Consider the following 12,500-nt stretch of genomic DNA (forward strand, 5'->3'; position numbering starts at 1 on the left):
CGCTATAGACCAAAATCCCGTTATGGTCCAATTCTGATAGGTAATAAATACCGGGACTTTAAAAAATTGATTTATCACAATTCTATATATTCCATCGACTATAGAAGTTCCCAGGGAGTTCATAAGAGGAATGTTTCCAATAAAAACTATTTATTCTTGTATTTCCTTACTATTTTTCCAAATTAATCCCGCGGATACATATAATTCAGAAGAATATGTGAATGATTCATACATAACATCTCTTTCCTTTATCAAGGGTTCGACCAATTGATATGTTTCCATAAATAATTGAAAATAATATTTTTTGAGGTCCTTATACTCATTATGCCTAGCATTGAATAGACTGGGTATTCACCTTATCAAGATCTCAAATCAATGATAGGGCCTGTTTGGCACCTCTTAAATAGACATCCAAATTGGACCGAACCCTTTGTCAGGCTATGGTTCTCTCAAAGTTATGGAGTAAGACATCAATTTCTCAACAAGATCGATTTTTCTGATTGTATGATGAACTCCCTTGAAAAACATTGGTGCACGTGTAAATAAGATGCTCTACCAACTGAGCTATAAACCTTAGTGCTTGTGATACATATTTTATTATGTAGATAAATTCTTGTCAAGAAAAATATTCCATGATCCAACATCAACAATCTTTGATCTCTTTGAGTGGTATTCCTTAGATTAGTATTGATTATTAGATTAGTATTTCTTATAAGTAATATGATATTTATAATCCATCAACAAGATGGGTTTCGTTTGGTTCTCTTTGGAATGATTAATGACCTACTTAACTCAGTGGTTAGAGTACTGCTTTCATACGGCGGGAGTCATTGGTTCAAATCCAATAGTAGGTAAAACTTATTAGATACCAGAGTCAATGGTATCTAATAAGGCTTACGACCCACCTTTAGTGATATTTATTTTTTGATTTTGTATCTTTTCTATTTCATTTTTAAATTTGAATTTTTGCATCAGAATTGACTTCTATTTGATTGTATTTGATTATATTCACCCGACAGAATCTAAATAGAATTAGAAAGAGAACTTATTTTTATTATTCGAACGTACTAACTAGTTATGAAATTAGATTGATAGCCTCCACCCGTGTTTTAGCTCGTCGGAGAGCTAGATTTTCCTTAATTTTTTGTCTCTTTTCTTCAGTGTTTTTCACATTAGCTTTTGCTATTTCAAGAGTTTACTGAGATTCTTGTGGATCAATGTCACTACCCTTCTCCACATCATTTACTAAAATACTGATCTCATTATTGCCTATTCAAGCAAAACCACCCATCAGAGCCATCGTTAACCATTAGTTGTTAAGGTGTTTTTGCAAAATCCCTATATCTACAGCTGTGGCAATAGGGGATTGATTTGATAATATGCCAATTTGACCACTATTAGTAGATAACACTATTTCTTCCACTTCTGAATCCCAAGAAATTCGATTAGGCGTTAGTACACTAAGATTTAAGGTCATTTCTTCAAATTACTCTCCATTTCTAAGTTCATAGCCTTCGTGGTAGCTTCATCGATATTACCTACCAAATAAAAGGCCTGTTCAGAAAGACCATCTAACTCTCTGGAAAAGATCAATTGAAATCCTTAAATTGTTTCTGCTAGACCAACATATTTCCCTGGAGAACCGGTGAATACTTCTGCTACGACAAAGGGTTGTGATAAGAAACGCTCAATTTTTGCACTCTTTCTATGAGTAAATGATCCTCTTCGGATAATTTATCCAATCTAAGGATAGCTATAATGTCCTGAAGTTCTTTGTAACGTTGTAAAGTTTGCTTAACTCATTGGGCGGATTCGTAATGTTCCACACCTACGATCTGAGGTTGAAGCATGGTTGACGTTAAATCTAAAGGATCTAATTCTTAATAAATACCTTTGGCAGCTAATCCTCTTGATAGTACGATAGTAGCATCTAAATGTACAAATGTCAAAGCAGGAGCAGGGTCGGTCAAATCATCTATGGGTACATAAATTACTTGAATAGAGGTTATGGACCCTTCTTTGGTAGAAGTAATTATTTCTTATAAAGAACCCATTTCAGTACTTAGGGTCAGTTGATAACCCACAGCGGAAGGCATTCTACCAAAAAGGTCGATACTTCGAATCTTGCTTGGACGAAATGGAAGATATTTTTAATAAATAGAAGTACGTCTGGCTTATTAACATCTCGGAAATATTCTGCCATAGTTAGGGCAGTCAAACTAACTCTCATACGAGCTCCTAGTGGTTCATTCATCTGACCATAAACTAGGGCCACTTTTGATTCTGCAATATTTTCTTCATTAATCACTCCAGATTCTTTCATTTCCATGTAAAGATTATTTCCTTCCCGAGTACGTTCACCCACTCCACCAAATATGGATATGCCCCCATGAGCTGTGCAATATTGTTAATCAATTCCATATGAGTACTATTTTACCAACTCCAGCTCCCCCCGAATAGTCCGATTTTTCCTCCACGGCGATAAGGGGCTAAAAGATCTACTACTTTAATTCCTGTTTCAAAAAAAGATTACTCTGTATCCAATTGTATAAAGGAGGGCACAGATATATGAATAGGAGATGTTGTACTAGTATCTACAGGCCCTTAATTATCAACAGGCTCTTCGAGAATGTTAAAAATTCATCCCAGAGTTGCTCCCCTGACTGGAACACTTATAGGAGCTCCTGTGTCAATCACTTCTATTCCTCTCGTTAAACCGTCTGTAAAACTCATAGGTACAGCTCTAACTCGATTATTTCCTAATAATTATTGTACCTCACAAGCCTCATTAATTGGTTGACCAACACTATCTCAACATAGAACTACGAGAGCGTTATAAATATTCGGCATCTTTCCCTGGGTAAAGGATACATCTAGTATCGGACCGATGATTTGGACGACATGCCCCAGGTTTTTTTTTCAAGCGTGGAAACCCTAAAACCAGAAGTAGTAGGATTGATTCTCATAATAATAAAATAAATAAATATGTCAAAATGTTTTTTAAAAAATTATTGAATTCAAAGTAAATGTCCGTTAGCACGTCGATCAGTTAATTCAATAAAATGGAAATTAGCACTCGATTTCATTGGCACCATGCAATTGAACCAATTCAATTGTTTACTTATTCAATGAGATTGAGTTAATTTGCAAGTTCACCCAACCTATTTTAATTTAAAAATCTAAAGTGGATGAATCAGAGTCTTGAGAAAGTTTTTCATTTGTCTATCATTATAGACAATCCCATCCATACTATCTAGTCTATGGAATTCGAACCTGCACTTTATTTTATATTTCTATTACGATTCATTATTTGGATCTAATGGGCTCCTCTTCTTATTTTTCTTATTTATTTTTTAGTTAAATTTCTGCATATTGATTTATGCTTAGCCTATTATTTTCTTTGCATTTTTCTTTCTTTTTAATCCTTTCATAGCAGAATTCCATATATTTTCACATTTAGGATTTACATATACAACATATACCACTGTTAAGGGGGAAGTTCTTATTATTTAGGTTAGTTAGGTATTTCCATTTCAAAAAAAGGTAAAAAATAAAAATTAGGTTGCGCTATATATATAAAAGAGTATACAATAATGATGTATTTGGCAAATCAAATACCATGGTCTAATAATCAACGATTCTGATTAATTGATAATATTAGTATTAGTTGGAAATTTTCTAAAACATTCCTATGAAAAGTTTCATTAATGCGGAATTTGTGTCGAGTAGACCTTGTTGTTGTGAGAATTCTTAATTCATGAGTTGTAGGGGATTTATGTCACCACAAACAGAGACTAAAGCAAGGGTTGGATTCAAAGCTGGTGTTAAAGAGTACAAATTGAATTATTATACTCCTGAGTACCAAAGCAAGGATACTAATATATTGGCAGCATTCTGAGTAACTCCTCAACCTGGAGTTCCATCTGAAGAAGTAGGGGCTGCGGTAGCTTGTGAATCTTCTACTGATAAATGGACAACTATATGGACCGATAGACTTACTAGTCTTGATCGTTAAAAAGGGCGATTCTACCACATCGAGCATGTTGTTGGAGAAAAAGATCAATATATTGCTTATGTAGCTTACCCTTTAGACCTTTTTGAAGAAGGTTCCGTTACTAACATGTTTACTTCCATTGTAGGTAATGTCTTTGAGTTCAAAGACCTGCGGCGCTCTACGTCTGGAAGATCTACGAGTCTATCCTACTTATATTAAACCTTTCCAAGGTCTGCCTTATGGGATCCAAGTTGAAAGAGATAAATTAAACAAGTACGGTCCTCCCCTATTGGGATGTACTATTAAACCTAAATTGTGGTTATCTGCTAAAAACTATGGTAGAGCTGTTTATGAATGTCTTTGCAGCGGACTTGATTTTACCAAAGATGATAAGAACGTGAACTCACAACCATTTATGCATTGGAAAGATCGTTTCTTATTTTATGCTAAATCACTTTATAAAGGACAGACTAAAATAGGTGAAACCAAAGGGCATTACTTGAATTCTACTGCAGGTACATACGAAGAAATGATCAAAAGAGCTGTATTTGCTAGAGAATTAGTCGTTTCGATCATAATGCATGACTACTTAACGGGGGGATTCACCGTAAATACTAGCTTGGCTCATTATTGTCGAGATAATGGTCTACTTCTTCACATCCACTGTGTAATGCCTGCAGTTATTGATAGACAAAAGAATCATGGTATGCACTTTTGGGTATTATCAAAAGCGTTATGTATGTCTGGTGGATATCATATTCACTCTGGTACCGTAGTAGGTTAACTTGAAGGTGAAAGAGACATAACTTTGGGCTTTGTTGATATATTGCATGATGATTTTGTTGAACAAGATAAGTCACGGTATTTATTTCACTCAAGATTGGGTCTCTTTACCAGGTGTTCTGCCTGTGGCTTCAGAAGGTATTCATATTTGGCATATGCCTGATCTAACCGAGATCTTTGAGGATGATTTCGTACTATAGTTTGGTGGAGGAACTTTAGGACATCCTTGGGGTAATGTTCCAGGTGACATAGCTAATCGAGTAGCTCTAGAAATATGTGTAAAAGCTCATAAAAAAGGACGCGGTCTTGCTCGGGAAGGTAATGAGATTATTCGCGAGGCTTCCAAATGTAGCCTGAAACTAGCTGTTGCTTGTGAGGTATGGAAAGAGATTGTATTTAATTTTGCAGTAGTGGACATTTTGGATAAGTAAAAATAGTAGACATTAGTAGATAAATTATAAATAAATAATGAAGGATAAGGAGAAAGAACTCAAATAATTATCCTCCGTTCTCTTAATTGAATTGCAATTAAACTCGGCCCAATCTTTTACAAAAAGGATTGAGCCGAATACAACAAAAATTCTAGTCATATATTTTGACTAAGTGTATACTTACCTAGATATACAAGATTTGAAATACAAAATCTAGAAAACTAAATAAAAATTTAAGACTCAAATCTTTCTATTTTTGTCTTGGATCCACAATAAATCCTACGGATTCTTAGGATTGGTATATTTTTTTCTATCCTGTAGTTTGTAGTCTCTCTGAATCAAGCCAGGTAGCACAACTCTTTCTACCCATCCTATATATTATCCGCCTTGTTCTGTTCCGTGTTGAAATGGAAGCTTCTACTTACTCCCTCCGTTTCAAAAAGAATGACCTATTTGACTTGGCACAAAGTTTAAGAAAATACAAAAGACTTTTGAATCTTGTGGTCTTAAATTAAAGATATATCAAATGTATCAAAATGCCCTTCAATATTGTGGTCTTAAATATGCCATGTGGAAAGTTAGAATTAAAAAGTTGCTAAAAAGGGAAAGAGGTCATTCTTTTTAAAACGGACTAAAATAGAAAGTGGGTCATTCTTTTTTAAATGGAGGGAGTATTATTTTATTAGATTTTAGATTAGTTAGTGATTAGATATTAGTATTTGATGAGATTTTAAGAAAAAAATTTGATTTCTTTATAGGAGAGGACAAATCTCTTTTTTTCGTTGCGAATTTGACACGACATAGGAGAAGCCGCCCTTTATCAAAAATTATATTATTATATTTATATTATTTTTAATAATTTTAATAATAAATTTATATTATTTTTAATAATAAAAGGGGTTTCGACATATTAATATATAGTGAAGTATTCCCATAGTTTCAGAACTATTTTTCAATACTCACTAATAATCCTAGTTATTGAATTTCTATGCTTAGTCTGATAGGAAATAAGATATTCAAATAAATAACTTTATAGTGAATGACTATTCATCTATTGTATTTTCATGCAAATAGAGGCAACAAAACTCTATGGAAAGATGGTGGTTTAATTCGATGTTGTTTAAGAAGGAGTTCGAACACCGGTGTGGGCTAAATAAATCAATGGGCAGTCTTGGTCCTATTGAAAATACCAGTGAAGATCCAAATCAAAAAGTGAAAAATATTCCTAGTTGCAGTAATGTTGATTATTTATTCAGCGTTAAAGACATTCAAAATTTCATCTCTGATGACACTTTTGTAGTTAGTGATAGGAATGGAGACAGTTATTCCATCTATTTTGATACTGAAAATCAAATTTTTGAGATTGACAACGACCATTCTTTTCTGAGTGAACTAGAAAGTTCTTTTTATAGTTATCAAAGCTTGAGTTACCTGAATAATGGATTTAGGGGCGAAGATCCCTATAATAATTCTTACATGTATGATACTCAATATAGTTGGAATAATCACATTAATAGTTGCATTAATAATTATCTGCAGTCTCAAATCTGTATAGATACTTCCATTATAAGTGGTAGTGAGAATTACAGTGACAGTTACATTTATAGGGTAGTTTGTGGTGGTGAAAGTAAAAATAGTAGTGAAAACGAGGGTTCCAGCATACAAACTCACACAAAGGGCAGTGGTTTAACTATAAGAGAAAGTTCTAAGGGCAGTGATTTAACTATAAGAGAAAGTTCTAATGATCTCGAGGTAACTCAAAAATACAGGCATTTGTGGGTTCAATGTGAGAATTGTTATGGATTAAATTATAAGAAATTTTTTAAATCAAAAATAAATATTTGTGAACAATATGGATATCATTTGAAAATGAGTAGTTCGGATAGAATTGAACTTTTGATCGATCCGAGTACTTGGGATCCTATGAATGAAGACATGGTCTCTCTAGATCCAATTGAATTTCATTCGGAATAGGAGTCTTATAAAGATTGTATTGATTCTTATAAAAGAAATACAGGATTAACCGAGGTTGTTCAAATAGACATAGGCCAACTAAACGGCATTTTCATAGCAATTGGGGTTATGGATTTTCAGTTTATGGGGGGTAGTATGGGATCCGTATCGGAGAGAAAATCACCCATTTGATTGAACACGCTGCCAATCAAATTTTACCTCTTATTATAGTGTGTGCTTCTAGGGGGGGGGAGCGCATGCAGGAAGGAAGTTTGAGCTTGATGCAAATGGCTAAAATATCGTCTGCTTTATATGATTTTCAATTAAATAAAAAATATTTTATGTATCAATCCTTACATCTCCGACAGCTATTTTTGGTATGTTGGGGGATATTATTATTGCCGAACCCATTACCTACATTGCATTTGCAGGTAAAAAAGTAATTGAACAAATATTGAATAAAACAGTACCCGAAGGTTCACAAGCAGCTGAATACTTATTCCAGAAGGGTTTATTTGACCTAATTGTACCACTTAATCTTTTAAAAAGCGTTCTGAGTGAGTTATTTAAGCTCCACGCCTTTTTTCCTTTGAATCAAAATTCAAGCAAAATCAAGTAGAGCACTAAGGCCATTGTTTTATTTTATTTGTTTTTGTAGCAAAAAAGTAGTTAGTTTATCGGAATCAAAGTAAATAAGATAATAATGACCCTTTCTTTGGTGATAAGAGATCTAATTGTAGAAAGAATCAAAACTAAAGTTAAGGATAACTCTTTTTTCACCTATATTCCTGATTACGAATCAAGAAGCCTTTCTCACCAAGAGTGAGTTCTTCCTTTCATGAAATTAGGAAAATAAAATGAATTTCTTCTTGTCTTAGGTATATAATTTGAAATTAAAATATAGATAATAGAGTTTTGTATCTTTCTCTATCTCCCTAAAAATCATTTTAGCTAAAAACTCATGCTAGGTCGGATTCGAACGAATTTTTCGATAATCTCTTTATCTATTTTTAGAAAATTAGAAGACAAGAACAAAAGACAAAGAAATGAAGAAAAATAATAAAGTTTATTATGATATATATCTTTCTCATGTAAGAGATGAATAAGTCCATTTATTTAGTTCTACATTCTTTGCACTTATTCTTATTTTATGTACTCAGTTAGATTTAGATATATAGATACTTAGATCTATACTAAGAATTTCAAATTCTTCAAATTCTATTAATAATAAATATTATCTAATTAGAATTCAAATTCTTAATTTAATTAGAATTATTTAATTATTACAACATATCTTTATTTATATAATAACATAATAACAGATACAATATAGTAAATCGAGGTACCCCTTCTATGACAAATTTGAACATTCCATCTATTTTTGTGTCGTTAGTAGGCCTAGTCTTTCCGGCAATCGTAATGGCTTCTATATTTATTCATGTTAAAACCCAAGATTGTTTAGATCCACTGGGTCCTAATCTCATTCATATTTTTTTGAAAACATGGACTTGTATCATAACCCGGATATCTATTTATTGGAATAGAGTATAACATATGATTTCTACCAAACATAAAGAAAAAACTCTTATGCCTGCAGAAACATGATATATGGATATATCCATTCTAGTAATTTTCAAATAGATCAGAATCACTAGATGGCTGAAATGTAGTCGGTTAATCTCTATGTATATCGATATGTATAGTGGGATCGTATTAAATAAAGAGTATGTTATTATTTTAGATTTAACCAAATTGATGAATTACTCCTAAAGGTTGACATCAAACTAGTGCTAGTTCACCTCAAACTAGTGCTAGTTGATGAGAGTTACTTTGGAAACAAAAAAGTAAAGTCAAATTTCTATGGGGTATTATCTCAATTCCAATAAAATGCAATCGGGTAAAGTATGACTTGGCGATCAAAACATATATGGATAGAACTTATAACGGGGTCTCAAAAAATAAGTAATTTTTGCCGGGCCTTTATCCCCTTTTTAGGTTCATTAGGCTTCTTATTAGTTGGAACTTCCATTTATCTTGGTAGAAATTTGATATCTTTTTTTCCGCCTCAGCAAATCATTTTTTTTTCACAAGGAATCGTGATGTCTTTCTACAGAATTGTAGGTCTCTTTATTAGCTCCTATTTGTTGTGCACAATTTCCTGGAATGTAGGTAGTGGTTATGATTGATTCGATATAAGGAAGGAATAGTCTGTTTTTTTGTTAGGGATTTCTAGGAAAAAATTGTCGCATATTCCTCCGATTCCTTATAAAAGATATTCAGTCCATTAGAATAGAAGTTAAAGAGGATATTTATGCTCATCGTATTCTTTATATGGACATTTAAGGACAGAGGTCCATTCCCTTAACACGTACTGATGAGAATTTGACTCCACGAGAAATTGAACAAAAGGCTGCTAAATTAGCCTATTTCTTGCGTGAACCAATTGAAGTATTTTGAGAAATAAAGAATCAGAACGTTCATTCAATTAAAGAAAACATATACGAAAGAACCATAAAACAAACTCTTTTTATGGTCTTTATGCGTATGTAAACCCACGCAATTCAATAACAAATAACAATTAGAAATAATAGATTCATCTCAGATGGAAAATCATTTTGAAATCAAGAATTTTTTTAGTTCAATATTTATTGGTATTGACACTTAGATCCAGATGGATCATATCGTGTAAATTGGAAATTCTTTCTTTTGTATTCTTTAATGAACAACAAGTGGATTTATTAATTAAATAATGAGAACTACCCAATTTATCTTTTTCCAGTCGTTTTTTTATCATCTTTTTATCATCGTAATATCTTTCCCTCAATTATTCTCTTCCTGACTATGGGTAATTAATGAATTCTTTTTTTTGAAATATTGGATATTTTGATAGCAAGGGAGTTCTTTCTTCTCAAAATCTGAACAATATTCATTACTTAAAGTGGTTCGTTCGATCATTCATCGAAAGGAGAAACTTGATTTTGAATTTGACCAATTGAGATATCAGAAAACAATATTCTCAATTTCTTCATTCGAAGTGAATTCTTAGCCTAGTTCTGTATTCTTTCTAGATTCAAAGACTAACCACAAATTACAAAGAAAATAGATTCATAAGTTCGATAATGATTGAACAACCAAGAGCAATTTACTTACAATAATTAGTTGACATTCATAAATAACATATAATGAATTATGAGTTCAATCCATCCTATTTAGCAGAAAGACGGATATTCCTTGCTCATTATCAGACAATTACTTATTCACAAACGTCATGTGGGAAAAATAGTTTTCACTTCCTATATCATGGAAAACCCTTTTGGCTCCACTTAGCCTTATCCCCCCTCTAAGGGTATTTTAGTGATAGGTTATATAGGAACTGAACGATCCTATTTAGTCAATACCTAGCAACAAACTCCTATTTCCTTTCATTATGTTATTTTTGAATAAGTTCCTGGATAACAAGCCTAAAGGTTTTCTTCTTGATGAGATAAATATTGATGATAGTGAAGATATTGGTGATAGTGACAATCTTAATGCTAGTGAAGATATCAATCGTGACCTTGATACGAAACTAGAACTGCTAACTAGGATGAATGGGCTAACTGTGGATATTATGTTAGAAATAAACCGATTTTATATCACCCTTCAATTCGAATTAGCAAAAGCAATATCTCATTGCATAATATGGATTCCAAACATTCATGATTTGGATGTGAATGATTTGAATGACTTATTCCTCGGTCTATTAGTGAACCATATATCCAGGGATTATGAAAGATTTTCTACTAGAAATATTTTTGTTATTGCTTCAACTCATATTCCCCAAAAAGTGGATCCCTATCTAATAACTCCGAATAAATTAAATACATGCATTAAGCTACAAAGGCTTCTTATTCCACAACAATGAAAGCACTTTTCACTCTTTCATATACTAGGGGATTTCACTTGGAAAAGAAAATATTCCATACTAATAGATTTGGGTCCATAACCATGGGTTCCAATGCATGAGATCTTGTAGCACTTACCAATGTGGTCCTATCAATTAGTATTACACATAATAAATCAATTATAGATACTAATACAATTAGATCCGCTCTTCGTAGACAAACTTGGGATTTGTGATCCCAAGTAAGATCGGTTCAAGATCATAGGATCCTTTTTTATCAGATAGGAAGGGTTGTAGCATAAAATGTACTTCTAAGTAATTTACCTATAGATCCTTAGAATAAATCATTTAACAGAGGGGATTCTTATTTGTACAAATGGTACTTCAAGCTTGGAACGAGCATGAACAAATTAACGATACTTTTTTATCTTTTGAGTTGTTCTGTCGGATCGATCGTTCAAGATCTTTGGTCTTTATCCGAACCCGATGAAAAAAATGGGATCACTTCTTATGGACTCATTGAGAATGATTTTGATCTAGTTCATGGCCTATTAGAAGTAGAAGGCACTCTGGTAGGATCTTCACGGATAGAAAAAGATTGCGGTCAGTTTGATAATAATCGATTGACATTACTTCTTTTGCCCGAACCGAGGAATCCCTTAGATATGATAAAAAAAGTGCTCTTGGTCTATCCTTGACCCACAGGAGGATTTATTCAATCACATAGTTTGGGCTCCTAGAATATGGCGCCCTTGGGGCTTTCTATTTGTTCTATTTGATTGTATCGAAAGGCCCAATGAATTAGGATTTCCTTATTGGTCCAGGTCATTTCAGGAAAAACAGATCATTTATGATGAAGAGGATGAGCTTCAAGAGAATGATTCGGGGTTCTTACAAAGTGGAACCATGTAGTATCTAACACGAGATAGATCTTCCAAAGAACAAGGCCTTTTTTGAATAAACCAATTCATTTGGGACCCTGCAGATCCACTTTTTTACTATTTAAAGATCAGCCCCTGGTTTTGTATTTTCACATCGAGAATTATTTGTAGATAAAGAGATGTCAAAGGGGCTTCTTACTTCCCAAACAGATCCTCCTACATCTATATATAAATGCTAGTTTATTAAGAATACACAAGAAAAGCACTTCGAATTGTTGATTAATCATCAGAGGAGGCTTAAAACTAATAGTTCATTATCTAATGGATATTTTTGTTACAATACTCTATCCGAGATTTATCAGTATTTATCAAATCTATTCCTATCTAACAAGACGCTATTGGATCAAATGACAAAGACATTGTTGAGAAAAAGATGGCTTTTCTTGGATGAAATGAAAATTGGATTCATGTAACAGAGAAAGATTTCCCATTCCTTAGCCGGAAAGATATGTGGCTATGAAAGAGGGATTAAGTGGAATAGAATTACTGGGTGGTAGAGTCATGGAAATGCTTGT

At 33.0% G+C, this 12,500-nt stretch overlaps 4 pseudogenes; 2 read left to right on the forward strand and 2 right to left on the reverse strand.

The window, feature by feature from the left end:
* LOC124896207 overlaps positions 1-528 on the reverse strand; it is a 3,144-nt pseudogene extending 2,616 nt beyond the window's left edge.
* A 940-nt stretch (positions 529-1,468) lies between these two features.
* Positions 1,469-2,966, reverse strand: LOC124895901 (annotated as a pseudogene).
* Positions 2,967-3,757: 791 nt separating this feature from the next.
* LOC124895902 lies at positions 3,758-5,208 on the forward strand (annotated as a pseudogene).
* Positions 5,209-6,247: 1,039 nt separating this feature from the next.
* On the forward strand, positions 6,248-7,780 carry LOC124895900 (annotated as a pseudogene).
* Positions 7,781-12,500: the final 4,720 nt, after the last annotated feature.

The sequence above is a fragment of the Capsicum annuum genome, chromosome 2 (assembly GCF_002878395.1).
Source record: "Capsicum annuum cultivar UCD-10X-F1 chromosome 2, UCD10Xv1.1, whole genome shotgun sequence".
NCBI lineage: Eukaryota > Viridiplantae > Streptophyta > Magnoliopsida > Solanales > Solanaceae > Capsicum > Capsicum annuum.